Source organism: Nerophis lumbriciformis, linkage group LG39 (assembly GCF_033978685.3).
Source record: "Nerophis lumbriciformis linkage group LG39, RoL_Nlum_v2.1, whole genome shotgun sequence".
NCBI lineage: Eukaryota > Metazoa > Chordata > Actinopteri > Syngnathiformes > Syngnathidae > Nerophis > Nerophis lumbriciformis.
This window is the reverse complement of record NC_084586.2, coordinates 2,527,488-2,541,983: the sequence shown is the minus strand read 5'-3', so window position 1 is coordinate 2,541,983 and position 14,496 is coordinate 2,527,488. Positions and strand designations below refer to the sequence as shown.

At 40.5% G+C, this 14,496-nt stretch overlaps 1 long non-coding RNA gene across 1 annotated transcript in view; it reads left to right on the top strand.

The window, feature by feature from the left end:
* LOC133577872 (uncharacterized) overlaps nt 1-10,914 on the top strand; it is a 78,767-nt gene extending 67,853 nt beyond the window's left edge. The window contains exons 4-5 of the long non-coding RNA XR_009811780.2: nt 10,101-10,170; nt 10,264-10,914. This is a non-coding gene — a long non-coding RNA (uncharacterized lncRNA). The remainder of the gene's footprint in view (nt 1-10,100; nt 10,171-10,263) is intronic.
* Nucleotides 10,915-14,496: the final 3,582 nt, after the last annotated feature.

Sequence of the window (14,496 nt, the reverse complement as noted above, 5' to 3'; positions counted from 1 at the left end):
ACCCCGTTTCCATATGAGTTGGGAAATTGTGTTAGATGTGAATATAAACGGAATACAATGATTTGCAAATCCTTTTCAACCCATATTCAATTGAATGCACTACAAAGACAAGATATTTGATGTTCAAACTCATAAACTTTTTTTTTTTTTTTTGCAAATAATAATTAACTTAGAATTTCATGGCTGCAACACGTGCCAAAGTAGTTGGGAAAGGGCATGTTCACCACTGTGTTACATGGCCTTTCCTTTTAACAACACTCAGTAAACGTTTGGGAACTGAGGAGACACATTTTTAAGCTTCTCAGGTGGAATTCTTTCCCATTCTTGCTTGATGTACAGCTTAAGTTGTTCAACAGTCCGGGGGTCTCCGCTGTGGTATTTTAGGCTTCATATTGCGCCACACATTTTCAATGGGAGACAGGTCTGGACTACAGGCAGGCCAGTCTAGTAGCCGCACTCTTTTGCTATGAAGCCACGCTGTTGTAACACGTGGCTTGGCATTGTCTTGCTGAAATAAGCAGGGGCGTCCATGATAACGTTGCTTGGATGGCAACATATGTTGCTCCAAAACCTGTATGTAACTTTCAGCATTAATGGTGCCTTCACAGATGTGTAAGTTACCCATGTCTTGGGCACTAATACACCCCCATACCATCACAGATGCTGGCTTTTCAACTTTGCGCCTATAACAATCCGGATGGTTCTTTTCCTCTTTGGTCCGGAGGACACGACGTCCACAGTTTCCTTAAACAATTTGAAAAGTGGACTCGTCAGACCACAGAACACTTTTCCACTTTGCATCAGTCCATCTTAGATGAGCTCGGGCCCAGCGAAGCCGGCAACGTTTTTGGATGTTGTTGATAAATGGCTTTGGCTTTGCATAGTAGAGTTTTAACTTGCACTTACAGATGTAGTGACGTACTGTAGTTACCAGAGGTGTGGACTCGAGTCACATGACTTGGACTCGAGTCAGACTCGAGTCATGAATTTGATGACTTTAGACTCGACTTGACAAAATGTAAAGAGACTTGCAACTCGACTTAGACTTTAACATCAATGACTTGTGACTTCACTTGGACTTGAGCCTTTTGACTTGACATGACTTGACATGACTTGCCACTTTCCCCAAAATCCAAAGCTTAAAAAGGATATTTGGGAGCGCTCCGTATTTTTCATTTTCTTCGTCTGTCTATCAGCGTGTTATTCCTGTCAGCTGGTGTGCTGTCAGTACAACAGCCAATCAAATTAGAACTACGTTGTTTTCATCACACAGCATTCATCCAATCAAATTGCAGGACAACCAATGACCAAGAGTTGTCCAACAACGTGCCAGTGATAAACAATTATGTTAAAGTTGGTTTCGTTCGGGTATAAAAACTACGACTTGGTCAACAAAAAACGAATTGCCGTATGCAAATCACGCAGTTCGAATATTACAGACGGAGACGCAACAACTTCCAACAACGTTCAACATTTGAAGTTGCACAAAGAAGGGTAAGTTTTGAATGTAAGATAACGTTTATTGGCTAAGTAACGTGACTTTTATTTGCTGTGTAGTTAAATCAGTGAGGCTGCAAACTCACTGCTAACGTTATAACCATATATAAGTAGACGCAGCATCGAGCGCTACTGCCTACTGGCGCAGACGAGGCGCGTGGCCGCCATCTTGGAGTGGTGATCCGCTCCACTCAGTGCAATTCATTTGGCAGGAGCAATGAACTGTCAGTGCATTTAATTCATTTTACCTCACTGAATACGACTGATTTTCACCCCCTTTTTTGTCATACGTGTGTAACAGACACAGGTTTTGGCGTGTTTTATTATTCATAGTTTGCTTAACAGTAATATAATATTCTTATACGCTATAAGTGACCAGACGTCCGAGATCAAAACTGGGAATATAATCCCAGAGAAGGGGAAAAAAACCGGTAAACTATTTTTAAGTTGAAGAAACAATATGATTAGGTTATATATACATATGCGTGTATCCTACATAAACAATGTATGAATACATTAGATATCTATATATCTTAGGGACCTATAGACTGTATCTCTGTTGCTTCAGCAGCAGAGAGTTTATGTCTTGACACTTTGTATTGATATTTTCTATTACATTCTTCCCTTAAATGATCATGTTTGCAGTGATTGTTTTATATGTATTATTTTATGTAAGTCGCTTTGGATAAAAGCGTCTGCCAAATACTTAAACATATATAAACACCTGAAAGTCTTCATATCAGCTAAAACCACCAATCTGTTTCACTGGATTCAGAATAAAACCAAATTCTGTTCAACCCAACAATGTTAGTATTTGAATATTGTTACTTGAAGACTGATTCCTGGTTACAATTATACTGTTAAGAAAGTATTGTCTTATACTTTGCCTAAAATGAGAATGCATCATAATCAGTGGCGGCTGGTGAATTTTGTTTTAGGTGGGGCTGAAAGTTTGTAAAGCAAACCCCTGTAGGGGCGTCATCCTCCCACAGAAGATTTCTTTGTGATTTTCACATACAAATATTGAAGATCTTTGATCCTTCTCAACTCTGTGGTAATATTATTTTCATAAAATACAACCAATAGTACGTTAATGTTAAATCTTACTTGTGAAAAATAATCCCCCGATTCCTATTTTCAACAGTCCGCTCATTTGAGCAGGAAAACGCTGAACACCATCTTTGTTTTCTACCTTTCAACTGTCAGTTTAGGCTGCTCGCCGGCTCCTCATCAGCACTTCAAGATGGCGGGCAAATTGCTCACGTCACAGCAACCAATGCTGCGTCTACTTATAAGATGTCTATGGTTATAACGTCATTGCAAACACGGCAATCTGTTGCGTCCACTGCAGTTTGCTACCTTATTCATACTTTTTGTCAAGTGATTTTTTTTTAAACAGGGTTTCATGAGCTACCTATACATAACGTTACGTTAGTCAATGTATCACACACAGTAACGTAACGTTAGTCAATGTATCACACACAGTAACATTACGTTAGTCAATGTATCACACACAGTAACATTACGTTAGTCAATGTATCACACACAGTAACATTACGTTAGTCAATGTATCACACACAGTAACATTACGTTAGTCAATGTATCACACACAGTAACGTAACGTTAGTCAATGTATCACACACAGTAACATTACGTTAGTCAATGTATCACACACAGTAACGTAACGTTAGTCAATGTATCACACACAGTAACATTACGTTAGTCAATGTATCACACACAGTAACATTATGTTAGTCAATGTATCACACACAGTAACGTAACGTTAGACGGCAGTCAGCAGCACCGCGTATTTTAGCCACCTACAAAAAGACAAACATAGTCAAATAAAGGTCAGTTAAAATGTATACTATATTAAGAATATGTGTACATATTGCATAGGGTCCTGACATCTAAAAAGTACAACTCTGTTCATTGTTATGTTCATATATTTGTTATGTTTTTCATGTGTACGCACACATCAACACACATACAGTATGAGATGAGATCAATGAGATAAGGTAAGAACAGGATAGAAACTGCTGTGGAACTAGTTACAATGCAATATGCCATGGAAATACAATGTTAACACTTTTGTGCAAATAAGTACAGTTGCACTTGTTTTTTTCAAATGTGTTTATTCTGTAAAGGAATGAGTTACATGTTTAAAATGACTGGTTAATAGTGCTATTTTGAAGTGCAATGTCAGCACTATCTTTTTCCCTGCAATTTCAAATGCACTTGTTTTAATAAATAAATACAGTGTTTTAAAAGCATACACAATCTGTGTAAATATATTAGTCTGTGGTTAAATGACTTGAAAGGACTCGAAACTCAAAATGCAGGACTTGGGACTTGACTTGAGACTTTCCAGTCTTGACTTTGGACTTGACTCGGACTTGCCCTGTCTTGACTCGGGACTTGACTCGAGACTTGAGGGTAAAGACTTGAGACTTACTTGTGACTTGCAAAGCAATGACTTGGTCCCACCTCTGGTAGTTACTGACAGGGGTTTTCTGAAGTGTTTCTGAGCCCATGTGGTGATATCCTTTACACACTGATGTTGTTTTTTGATGCACTACCGCCTGAGGAAATCACTGCCCCTTAACGTGCAGTGATTTCTCCAGATTCTCTGAACCTTTTGATATTACAGACCGTAGATGGTGAAATCCCTAAATTCCTTGCAATAGCTCGTTGAGAAATGTTGTTCTTAAACTGTTCAACAATTTGCTCACACATTTGTTCACACAGTGGTGACTCTCGCCCCATCGTTGTTTGTGAATGACTGAGCATTTCATGGAAGCTGCTTTTATACCCAATCATGGCACCCACCTGTTCTTAAGTATCCTGTTCACCTGTGGGATGTTCCAAATAAGTGTTTGATGAGCATTCCTCAACTTTCTCAGTCTTTTTTGCCACATGTGCCAGCTTTTTTGAAACATGTTGCAGGCTTTAAATTCCAAATGAGCTAAAATTAGCAAAAAAATGACAAGGTTTTCCAGTTCAAACGTTAAGTATCTTGTCTTTGCAGTCTATTCAATTGAATATAGGTTGAAAAGGATTTGCAAATCATTGTATTTTGTTTTTATTTACCATTTACACACTGGTTTTGGGGTTTGTACTTCTGTAGGTATACTATAGCGGTGTTCCTCAAAGTTCCATCTTAGGAAAGCGCAAAAACTCCTTGAGCATTCAGTGGAGCACACGTGAGCGACGTCAGGCGTGCACACTGTGGTCACATCAGCAGCACACCTGTCCCAAACCTGACTAAATAACAAGTTAAATGTATTATTATTATAATCAAATGACTGCAGTCATTTCCATGAGATTATTTTCTAATATAAGTGTTTTGGGCCACTTACATTGACAATAACAAAAAATATTAAAACATTCACATGTTGCACAATGAGATGTAAGCATGGGATCATGTGTACATTCCTGTAACTTTCTGTTTGTAAAATATATTTTTATTAGTATTTTTTTTAATATAATAACATCATTTGATCATTAATATTTATAAATTAAGATTCTTAATAAATGACAGTAGAATAGGCACACATTTGATTGGTAAATCATAGTGTAGCGACCTGGAATTACACATTATGGTGGTGTTGGAGTTGTGCTGGAGCTGCTGTTGATATGACAGATGACAAAGTTGGTTTTGGTTTGGTTTGTACGGCAGAAAATGACCAGTTTTGCTCGATAGAAACTTTTTTTTTTACGGAAGTTTTGGTCATGGCCGACAAAAGAGTTTTGCTCAATAAAGTAATCGATGGAATTCATGTCCTCTTTAAAGCGTCTCGACGGAGGGAATGTTGATCTTAGGTCCTCTCTTTTTCAAGTTCAAGTGCCCGCAAGTACGGTTAAAAAAACTTGCGAGAGACTCTCATTTTTAAACACTAAAGATGCTTTTTTTTGATTGCTTTTTTTTTTGCGTAAGGCTACTAAAAACAACCGAGCGCTACGCATACTTGCCAACCCTCCCGAATTTTCCGGGAGACTCCCGAAATTCAGCGCCTCTCCCGAAAACCTCCCGGGACAAATATTCTCCCGAAAATCTCCCGATTTTCAGCCGGAGCTGGAGGCCACGCCCCCTCCAGCTCCATGCGGACCTGAGTGAGGACAGCCTTTTTTCACGTCCGCTTTCCCACGATATAAACAGCGTGCCTGCCCAATCACGTTATTCCATACGAGGCGTCCGGCATACGGCCGATGAGCATGGTGCAGATGGAGAAGATCTTCTCGGCGTCCGTGTTGGCGCATACGTTGCCAAAGCCGACGCTGGTCAGGCTGCTGAGGGTGAAGTAGAGGGCGGCGAAGTACGAGCTGCGCACCGACGGGCTGCCGACCGTGTTGTTGACGTAGGGTATCTCCAGGCGTTTGCCCAGCTCATGGAGCCATCCTTGGGGAAGAGACGGGAGGACAACAGGGTGACAAGAACTAAACCATCCAGACTAGAGATACATTGTATTATTATGTTTATCTTACCTAAAAATAGATATATTTATTAATAATAAAAAAAACAACTAAATACATTTTTACAATATTTTGCTAAAAACATAAAAATTGATTGTATTTTTATTTATATTTTTTCTGACTCCTTATCACATCCAGCCATTGAATTATACATTAAAATAAACATATTTGAATTAATAAATTTTAAATGATCATAATAATTCATTTAAAATGACCATATTTCATTATTAAAATAATTGCTTGTTTATCAACAACTTTAGCATTTTATTCATAACATTTTGAAGCTCTCAGAAGCCAAGTTATTGTTAAAACGTGGCTCTTGGGGGGTTTTGTTTTCCCGGAATGGAAAGGAAAGTTGGCGCGGGCAAGGCGTGTAAGTACATATTTATTTTTAACTCTAAACTACAAAAAAAAGGTGCAAACAAAAGGCGCGCACAAAGGCGGCGATAAACTTGGCTAAGAAACAAAAAACACTTAGACAGAAACTATGGACAAGAAAAACTACACTTACTGTGACGTGAAAAGCATGAAGACTATTGCATGGAATACAAGCATGAAATAAGTCAGCACAGAGCAAATCCAGAATATCAGGGGTAAGATAGGATAATGTCACCAGGCCGACTGCCTGGCAACAACAAGCTTAAATACTGGTTACATGATTAGTGAAAACAGGTGCGTGACTCAAAATGTGAAAAACGTGAGACAGGTGCGTGACATGAGGATGTGAACCAGGTGAAACTAATGGTTACTATGGTGACAAAGCAAGGGAGTGAAGACAAGAACTAAAAAGTGTCCAAAAACCAAGCAAAACATAACCAAACAAAACATGATCACAGACATGACAGTTATGTTATATTCCTTAAAGGGGAACATTATCACAATTTCAGAAGGGTTAAAACCATTAAAAATCAGTTCCCAGTGGCTTATTTTATTTTCCGAAGTTTTTTTCAAAATTTTACCCATCACGCAATATCCCTAAAAAAAGCTTCAAAGTGCCTGATTTTAACCACCCGTCCATTTTCCTGTGACGTCACATAGTGAAGCCAACACAAACAAACATGGCAGATAGAACAGCAAGGTATAGCGACATTAGCTCGGATTCAGGCTCGGATTTCAGCGGCTTAAGCGATTCAACAGATTACGAATGTATTGAAACGGATGGTTGTAGTGTGGAGGCAGGTAGCGAAAACCAAATTGAAGGAGAAACTGAAGCTATTGAGCCATATCGGTTTGAACCGTATGCAAGCGAAACCAACAAACGACACGACAGCCAGCGACACGGGAGAAAGCGAGGAGGAATTCGGCGATCGCCTTCTAACCAACGATTGGTATGTGTTTGTTTGGCATTAAAGGAAACTAACAACTATGAACTAGGTTTACAGCATATGAAATACATTTGGCAACAACATGCACTTTGAGAGTGCAGACAGCCCATTTCAGGCGAGCTAAGAACATATATTTTTCCACGATTTCAGCACTCAGGTTAACCATACCTAAATAGACACAAAATACTGCATTACACAAGATTACCCGAATGTACTCGAATGATTGAAAAAAATAAATGTCTTTAAGCTAAATTATTGGTAAACACAGTTTATGTATAATAATTTACGTAAAACCGCGAGTAATGAATAAAGTTTTCATCAATTAATATATTCTGTAGACATACCCTCATCCGCTCTCTTTTCCTGAAAGCTGATCTGCTTTGAGTGTCGCAGGATATCCACACATTCTTGCCATCTCTGTCGTAGCATAGCTTTCGTAGGTAAAGTGTGCGGAACAAACGACTGACCATTTCGTCGGCTTTCCCCACAGCCTCGTATTTTGAACACATTTCGTCCAATTTCTTGCCACTTTCGCATCTTTGGGCCACTGGTGCAACTTGAATCCGTCCCTGTTCGTGTTGTTACACCCTCCGACAACACACCGACGAAAGTGAGAAAATGGCGGATTGCTTCCCCATGTGACGTCACATCGCTCCGAGAGCGAATAATAGAAAGGCGTTTAATTCGCCAAAATTCACCCATTTAGAGTTCGGAAATCGGTTAAAAAAATATATGGTCTTTTTTCTGCAACATCAAGGTATACAGGTAAAAGCCAGTAAATTAGAATATTTTGAAAAAGTTGATTTATTTCAGTAATTGCATTCAAAAGGTGTAACTTGTACATTATATTTATTCATTGCACACAGACTGATGCATTCAAATGTTTATTTCATTTAATTTTGATGATTTGAAGTGGCAACAAATGAAAATCCAAAATTCCGTGTGTCACAAAATTAGAATATTACTTAAGGCTAATACAAAAAAGGGATTTTTAGAAATGTTGGCCAACTGAAAAGTATGAAAATGAAAAATATGAGCATGTACAATACTCAATACTTGGTTGGAGCTCCTTTTGCCTCAATTACTGCGTTAATGCGGCGTGGCATGGAGTCGATGAGTTTCTGGCACTGCTCAGGTGTTATGAGAGCCCAGGTTGCTCTGATAGTGGCCTTCAACTCTTCTGCGTTTTTGGGTCTGGCATTCTGCATCTTCCTTTTCACAATACCCCACAGATTTTCTATGGGGCTAAGGTCAGGGGAGTTGGCGGGCCAATTTAGAACAGAAATACCATGGTCCGTAAACCAGGCACGGGTAGATTTTGCGCTGTGTGCAGGCGCCAAGTCCTGTTGGAACTTGAAATCTCCATCTCCATAGAGCAGGTCAGCAGCAGGAAGCATGAAGTGCTCTAAAACTTGCTGGTAGACGGCTGCGTTGACCCTGGATCTCAGGAAACAGAGTGGACCGACACCAGCAGATGACATGGCACCCCAAACCATCACCCAACCATGCAAATTTTGCATTTCCTTTGGAAATCGAGGTCCCAGAGTCTGGAGGAAGACAGGAGAGGCACAGGATCCACGTTGCCTGAAGTCTAGTGTAAAGTTTCCACCATCAGTGATGGTTTGGGGTGCCATGTCATCTGCTGGTGTCGGTCCACTCTGTTTCCTGAGATCCAGGGTCAACGCAGCCGTCTACCAGCAAGTTTTAGAGCACTTCATGCTTCCTGCTGCTGACCTGCTCTATGGAGATGGAGATTTCAAGTTCCAACAGGACTTGGCGCCTGCACACAGCGCAAAATCTACCCGTGCCTGGTTTACGGACCATGGTATTTCTGTTCTAAATTGGCCCGCCAACTCCCCTGACCTTAGCCCCATAGAAAATCTGTGGGGTATTGTGAAAAGGAAGATGCAGAATGCCAGACCCAAAAACGCAGAAGAGTTGAAGGCCACTATCAGAGCAACCTGGGCTCTCATAACACCTGAGCAGTGCCAGAAACTCATCGACTCCATGCCACGCCGCATTAACGCAGTAATTGAGGCAAAAGGAGCTCCAACCAAGTATTGAGTATTGTACATGCTCATATTTTTCATTTTCATACTTTTCAGTTGGCCAACATTTCTAAAAATCCCTTTTTTGTATTAGCCTTAAGTAATATTCTAATTTTGTGACACACGGAATTTTGGATTTTCATTTGTTGCCACTTCAAATCATCAAAATTAAATGAAATAAACATTTGAATGCATCAGTCTGTGTGCAATGAATAAATATAATGTACAAGTTACACCTTTTGAATGCAATTACTGAAATAAATCAAGTTTTTCAAAATATTCTAATTTACTGGCTTTTACCTGTGTATATATATATGAAATACTTGACTTGGTGAATTCTAGCTGTAAATATACTCCTCCCCTCTTAACCACACCCCCAACCACACCCCCGCCTCACTCCAGACCACGCCCCCCACCCCCCCACCTCCCGAAATCGGAGGTCTCAAGGTTGGCAAGTATGGCGCTACGGTCGACAAACAAATAGACCAAAATCAGGGGTCTACTGGAGAAGATGCTGGTTCTTCGGGATTATACAAAATAAGACAAACAGTAAAGGGAGAAGATTTCTGGAAATGTGGCCCCCGAAACAACTTGGTTGAATAGGCCTGCTAAAGATGGTTGCAGGTGTGCCTAATGATGTGTCCGCTCAGTGTTTGCTTTGGAGCTGCACGGCGAGGTGTTACTGCCAAGTATCTAGAGAGCACACACACACACACACACACACAGAAGCAATAAAGTGAGGCTGTTGTGTGTCAAGGGTCACGGCGAGATATGAGCTTCGCTGTGTGAAAATTTCCTGATGCTATCCTCACTGGAGTCATGTGCAGGTAATGAAAAAAAAAAAAAAAAAAAGATATTAAAAGACCCGACATGACCACAATAATACAGCCTCTAATAAATTGTCCAATTCTGTTTTCTAGAGAAGCATCGGAGGAACTCCTGAGCTTTTCGTCTTCTGCTTTGCTGAGGCGTTCGTTGTTGTTCTTCGTTTAGAATAAAGTGTTTATATTCCGACAAATCCCTTGCCATGGCGTCCCCCCAGGAAATGTTTAACTGCAAGATAAAATTAACTGTCGAATATTTTTTTTAATCAAGCATAATGCAGATTAATTATTTAGTCAATTTAATTTAAAAGATCGATTTAATGATTTTGAAAATAGGGCGGGGCAATAAAACGCAATAACTGATATCAGTAAAAAATACAATCGATAAAACGTTGAAAAAACATTTTTATATTTCGTTGGAAACAAGGTTGGTTGCACGAACAAAGGCCCTCGCTCTCTGGTAACCGAGTAACACAGGAACTGATCACTGATTAGTGGGCGTGACACGCTAACAGCCAATCAGGTAGCAGTATCCACTACCAAAGTTGGATCTGAGGCTAGGTATTTCAACAGTTCAACAGGTCAGAAGTGCCAAGCTCCTGGACTGCACTCTATCCTGGTCAAATCATGTCAGTGATATAGTTACAAAGATGGGAAGGGCTGTTGGTATTTCCAGGAAATGTGCTGCTTTTGTTGATCCACCTCTTCTTTTTCAGATTGTTAAAGGGGAACATTATCACAATTTCAGAAGGGTTAAAACCATTAAAAATCAGTTCCCAGTGGCTTATTTTATTTTTCGAAGTTTTTAAAAAAATTTTACCCATCACGCAATATCCCTAAAAAAAGCTTCAAAGTGCCTGATTTTAACCATCGTTATATACACACCCGTCCATTTTCCTGTGACGTCACATAGTGATGCCAACACAAACAAACATGGCGGATAGAACAGCAAGCTATAGCGACATTAGCTCGGATTCAGACTCGGATTTCAACGGCTTAAGCGATTCAACAGGTTACGCATGTCATGTCTGTATTATCATGTTTTGTTTTAAGTCATGTTTTGTTTAGTTTCTGTCTTTTTCACTCCCTTGTCTGGTCACCATAGCAACCATTGGTTTTTGCCTGTCACGTCACGCACCTGTTTCACGTTTTGAGTCACGCACCTGCTTTCACTCATCATGTCCATAGTATTTAAGTTCAGTGTTTTTCAGTTTGTCTTTCTGACGACCTCACACCCCATATATGCTTCTGCACACCCTTATGATCCTTGCTGCTCCTTTTTCATGCCGGTTCCATGCCAAGTAAGTTTTTGTTTTTCAAGCCACAGTTAATGTTTTTGTTTAATTGTTCATAGTTTATTCTCCGCCACTGTGCGCGCTTTTTGTTTGATTTTTTTTTGTATTTATAGTTAATAAATAAATCATGTACCTTGGTTCCCGTCTCGCCCGTGCCAACTTTCCGCTGCATCCCGGAAAAGCAAACAATAAAGATCAAGTCCTGACAACGCATGTATTGAAACGGATGGTTGTAGTGTGGAGGCAGGTAGCGAAAACGAAATTGAAGAAGAAACTGAAGCTATTGAGCCATATCGGTTTGAACCGTATGCAAGCGAAACCGACGAAAACGACACGACAGCCAGCGACACGGGAGAAAGCGAGGACGAATTCGGCGATCGCCTTCTAACCAACGATTGGTATGTGTTTGTTTGGCATTAAAGGAAACTAACAACTATGAACTAGGTTTACAGCATATGAAATACATTTGGCAACAACATGCACTTTGAGAGTGCAGACAGCCCAGTTTTCATCAATTAATATATTCTGTAGACATACCCTCATCCGCTCTCTTTTCCTGAAAGCTGATCTGTCCAGTTTTGGAGTTGATGTCAGCAGGCCAGGGAAGCTAGGGTCCATCTCTGTCGTAGCATAGCTTTCGTCGGTAAAGTGTGCGGAACAAACGTCCAATTTCTTGCCACTTTTGCATCTTTGGGCCACTGGTGCAACTCGAATCCGTCCCTGTTCGTGTTGTTACACCCTCCGACAACACACCGACGAGGCATGATGTCTCCAAGGTACGGAAAACAGTCGAAAAAACGGAAAATAACAGAGCTGATTTGACTCGGTGTTTGAGAAAATGGCGGATTTCTTCCCGATGCGTGACGTCATCGCTCCGAGAGCGAATAACAGAAAGGCGTTTAATTCGCCAAAATTCACCCATTTAGAGTTCGGAAATCGGTTAAAAAAAAAAGGTATTTTTTTCTGCAACATCAAAGTATATATTGACGCTTACATAGGTCTGGTGATAATGTTTCCCTTTAAAGGGGAACATTATCACAATTTCAGAAGGGGTAAAACCATTAAAAATCAGTTCCCAGTGGCTTATTTTATTTTTTGAAGTTTTTTTCAAAATTTTACCCATCACGCAATATCTCTAAAAAAAGCTTCAAAGTGCCTGATTTTAACCATCGTTATATACACCTGTCCATTTTCCTGTGACGTCACACAGTGATGCCAATACAAACAAACATGACGGCTAGAACAGCAAGGTATAGCGACATTAGCTCGGATTCAGACTCGGATTTCAGCGGCTTAAGCGATTCAACAGATTACGCATGTATTGAAACGGATGGTTGTAGTGTGGAGGCAGGTAGCGAAAACGAAATTGAAGAAGAAACTGAAGCTATCGAGCCATATCGGTTTGAACCGTATGCAAGCCAAACCGACGAAAACGACACGACAGCCAGCGACACGGGAGAAAGCGAGGACGAATTCGGCGATCGCCTTCTAACCAACGATTGGTATGTGTTTGTTTGGCATTAAAGGAACCTAACAACTATGAACTAGGTTTACAGCATATGAAATACATTTGGCAACAACATGCACTTTGAGAGTGCAGACAGCCCAGTTTTCATCAATTAATATATTCTGTAGACATACTCTCATCCGCTCTCTTTTCCTGAAAGCTGATCTGTCCAGTTTTGGAGTTGTCAGCAGGCCAGGGAAGCTAGGGTCCATCTCTGTCGTAGCATAGCTTTCGTCGGTAAAGTGTGCGGAACAAACGTCCAATTTCTTGCCACTTTTGCATCTTTGGGCCACTGGTGCAACTCGAATCCGTCCCTGTTCGTGTTGTTACACCCTCGAGGCATGATGTCTCCAAGGTACGGAAAACAGTCGAAAAAACGGAAAATAACAGAGCTGATTTGACTGTGTTTGAGAAAATGGCGGATTTCTTCCCGATGCGTGACGTCATCGCTCCGAGAGCGAATAACAGAAAGGCGTTTAATTCGCCAAAATTCACCCATTTAGAGTTCGGAAATCGGTTAAAAAAAAAAAGGTATTTTTTTCTGCAACATCAAAGTATATATTGACGCTTACATAGGTCTGGTGATAATGTTTCCCTTTAAAGGGGAACATTATCACAATTTCAGAAGGGGTAAAACCATTAAAAATCAGTTCCCAGTGGCTTATTTTATTTTTCGAAGTTTTTTTCAAAATTTTACCCATCACGCAATATCCCTAAAAAAAGCTTCAAAGTGCCTGATTTTAACCATCGTTATATACACCTGTCCATTTTCCTGTGACGTCACACAGTGATGCCAATACAAACAAACATGACGGCTAGAACAGCAAGTTTATAGCGACATTAGCTCGGATTCAGACTCGGATTTCAACGGCTTAAGCGATTCAACAGATTACGCATGTATTGAAACGGATGGTTGTAGTGTGGAGGCAGGTAGCGAAAACGAAATTGAAGAAGAAACTGAAGCTATTGAGCCATATCGGTTTGAACCGTATGCAAGCCAAACCGACGAAAACGACACGACAGCCAGCGACACGGGAGAAAGCGAGGACGAATTCGGCGATCGCCTTCTAACCAACGATTGGTATGTGTTTGTTTGGCATTAAAGGAAACTAACAACTATGAACTAGGTTTACAGCATATGAAATACATTTGGCAACAACATGCACTTTGAGAGTGCAGACAGCCCAGTTTTCATCAATTAATATATTCTGTAGACATACTCTCATCCGCTCTCTTTTCCTGAAAGCTGATCTGTTCAGTTTTGGAGTTGTCAGCAGGCCAGGGAAGCTAGGGTCCATCTCTGTCGTAGCATAGCTTTCGTCGGTAAAGTGTGCGGAACAAACGTCCAATTTCTTGCCACCTTCGCATCTTTGGGCCACTGGTGCAACTTGAATCCGTCCCTGTTCGTGTTGTTACACCCTCGAGGCATGATGTCTCCAAGGTACGGAAAACAGTCGAAAAAAACGGAAAATAACAGAGCTGATTTGACTCGGTGTTTGTAATGTGTTTGAGAAAATGGCGGATTGC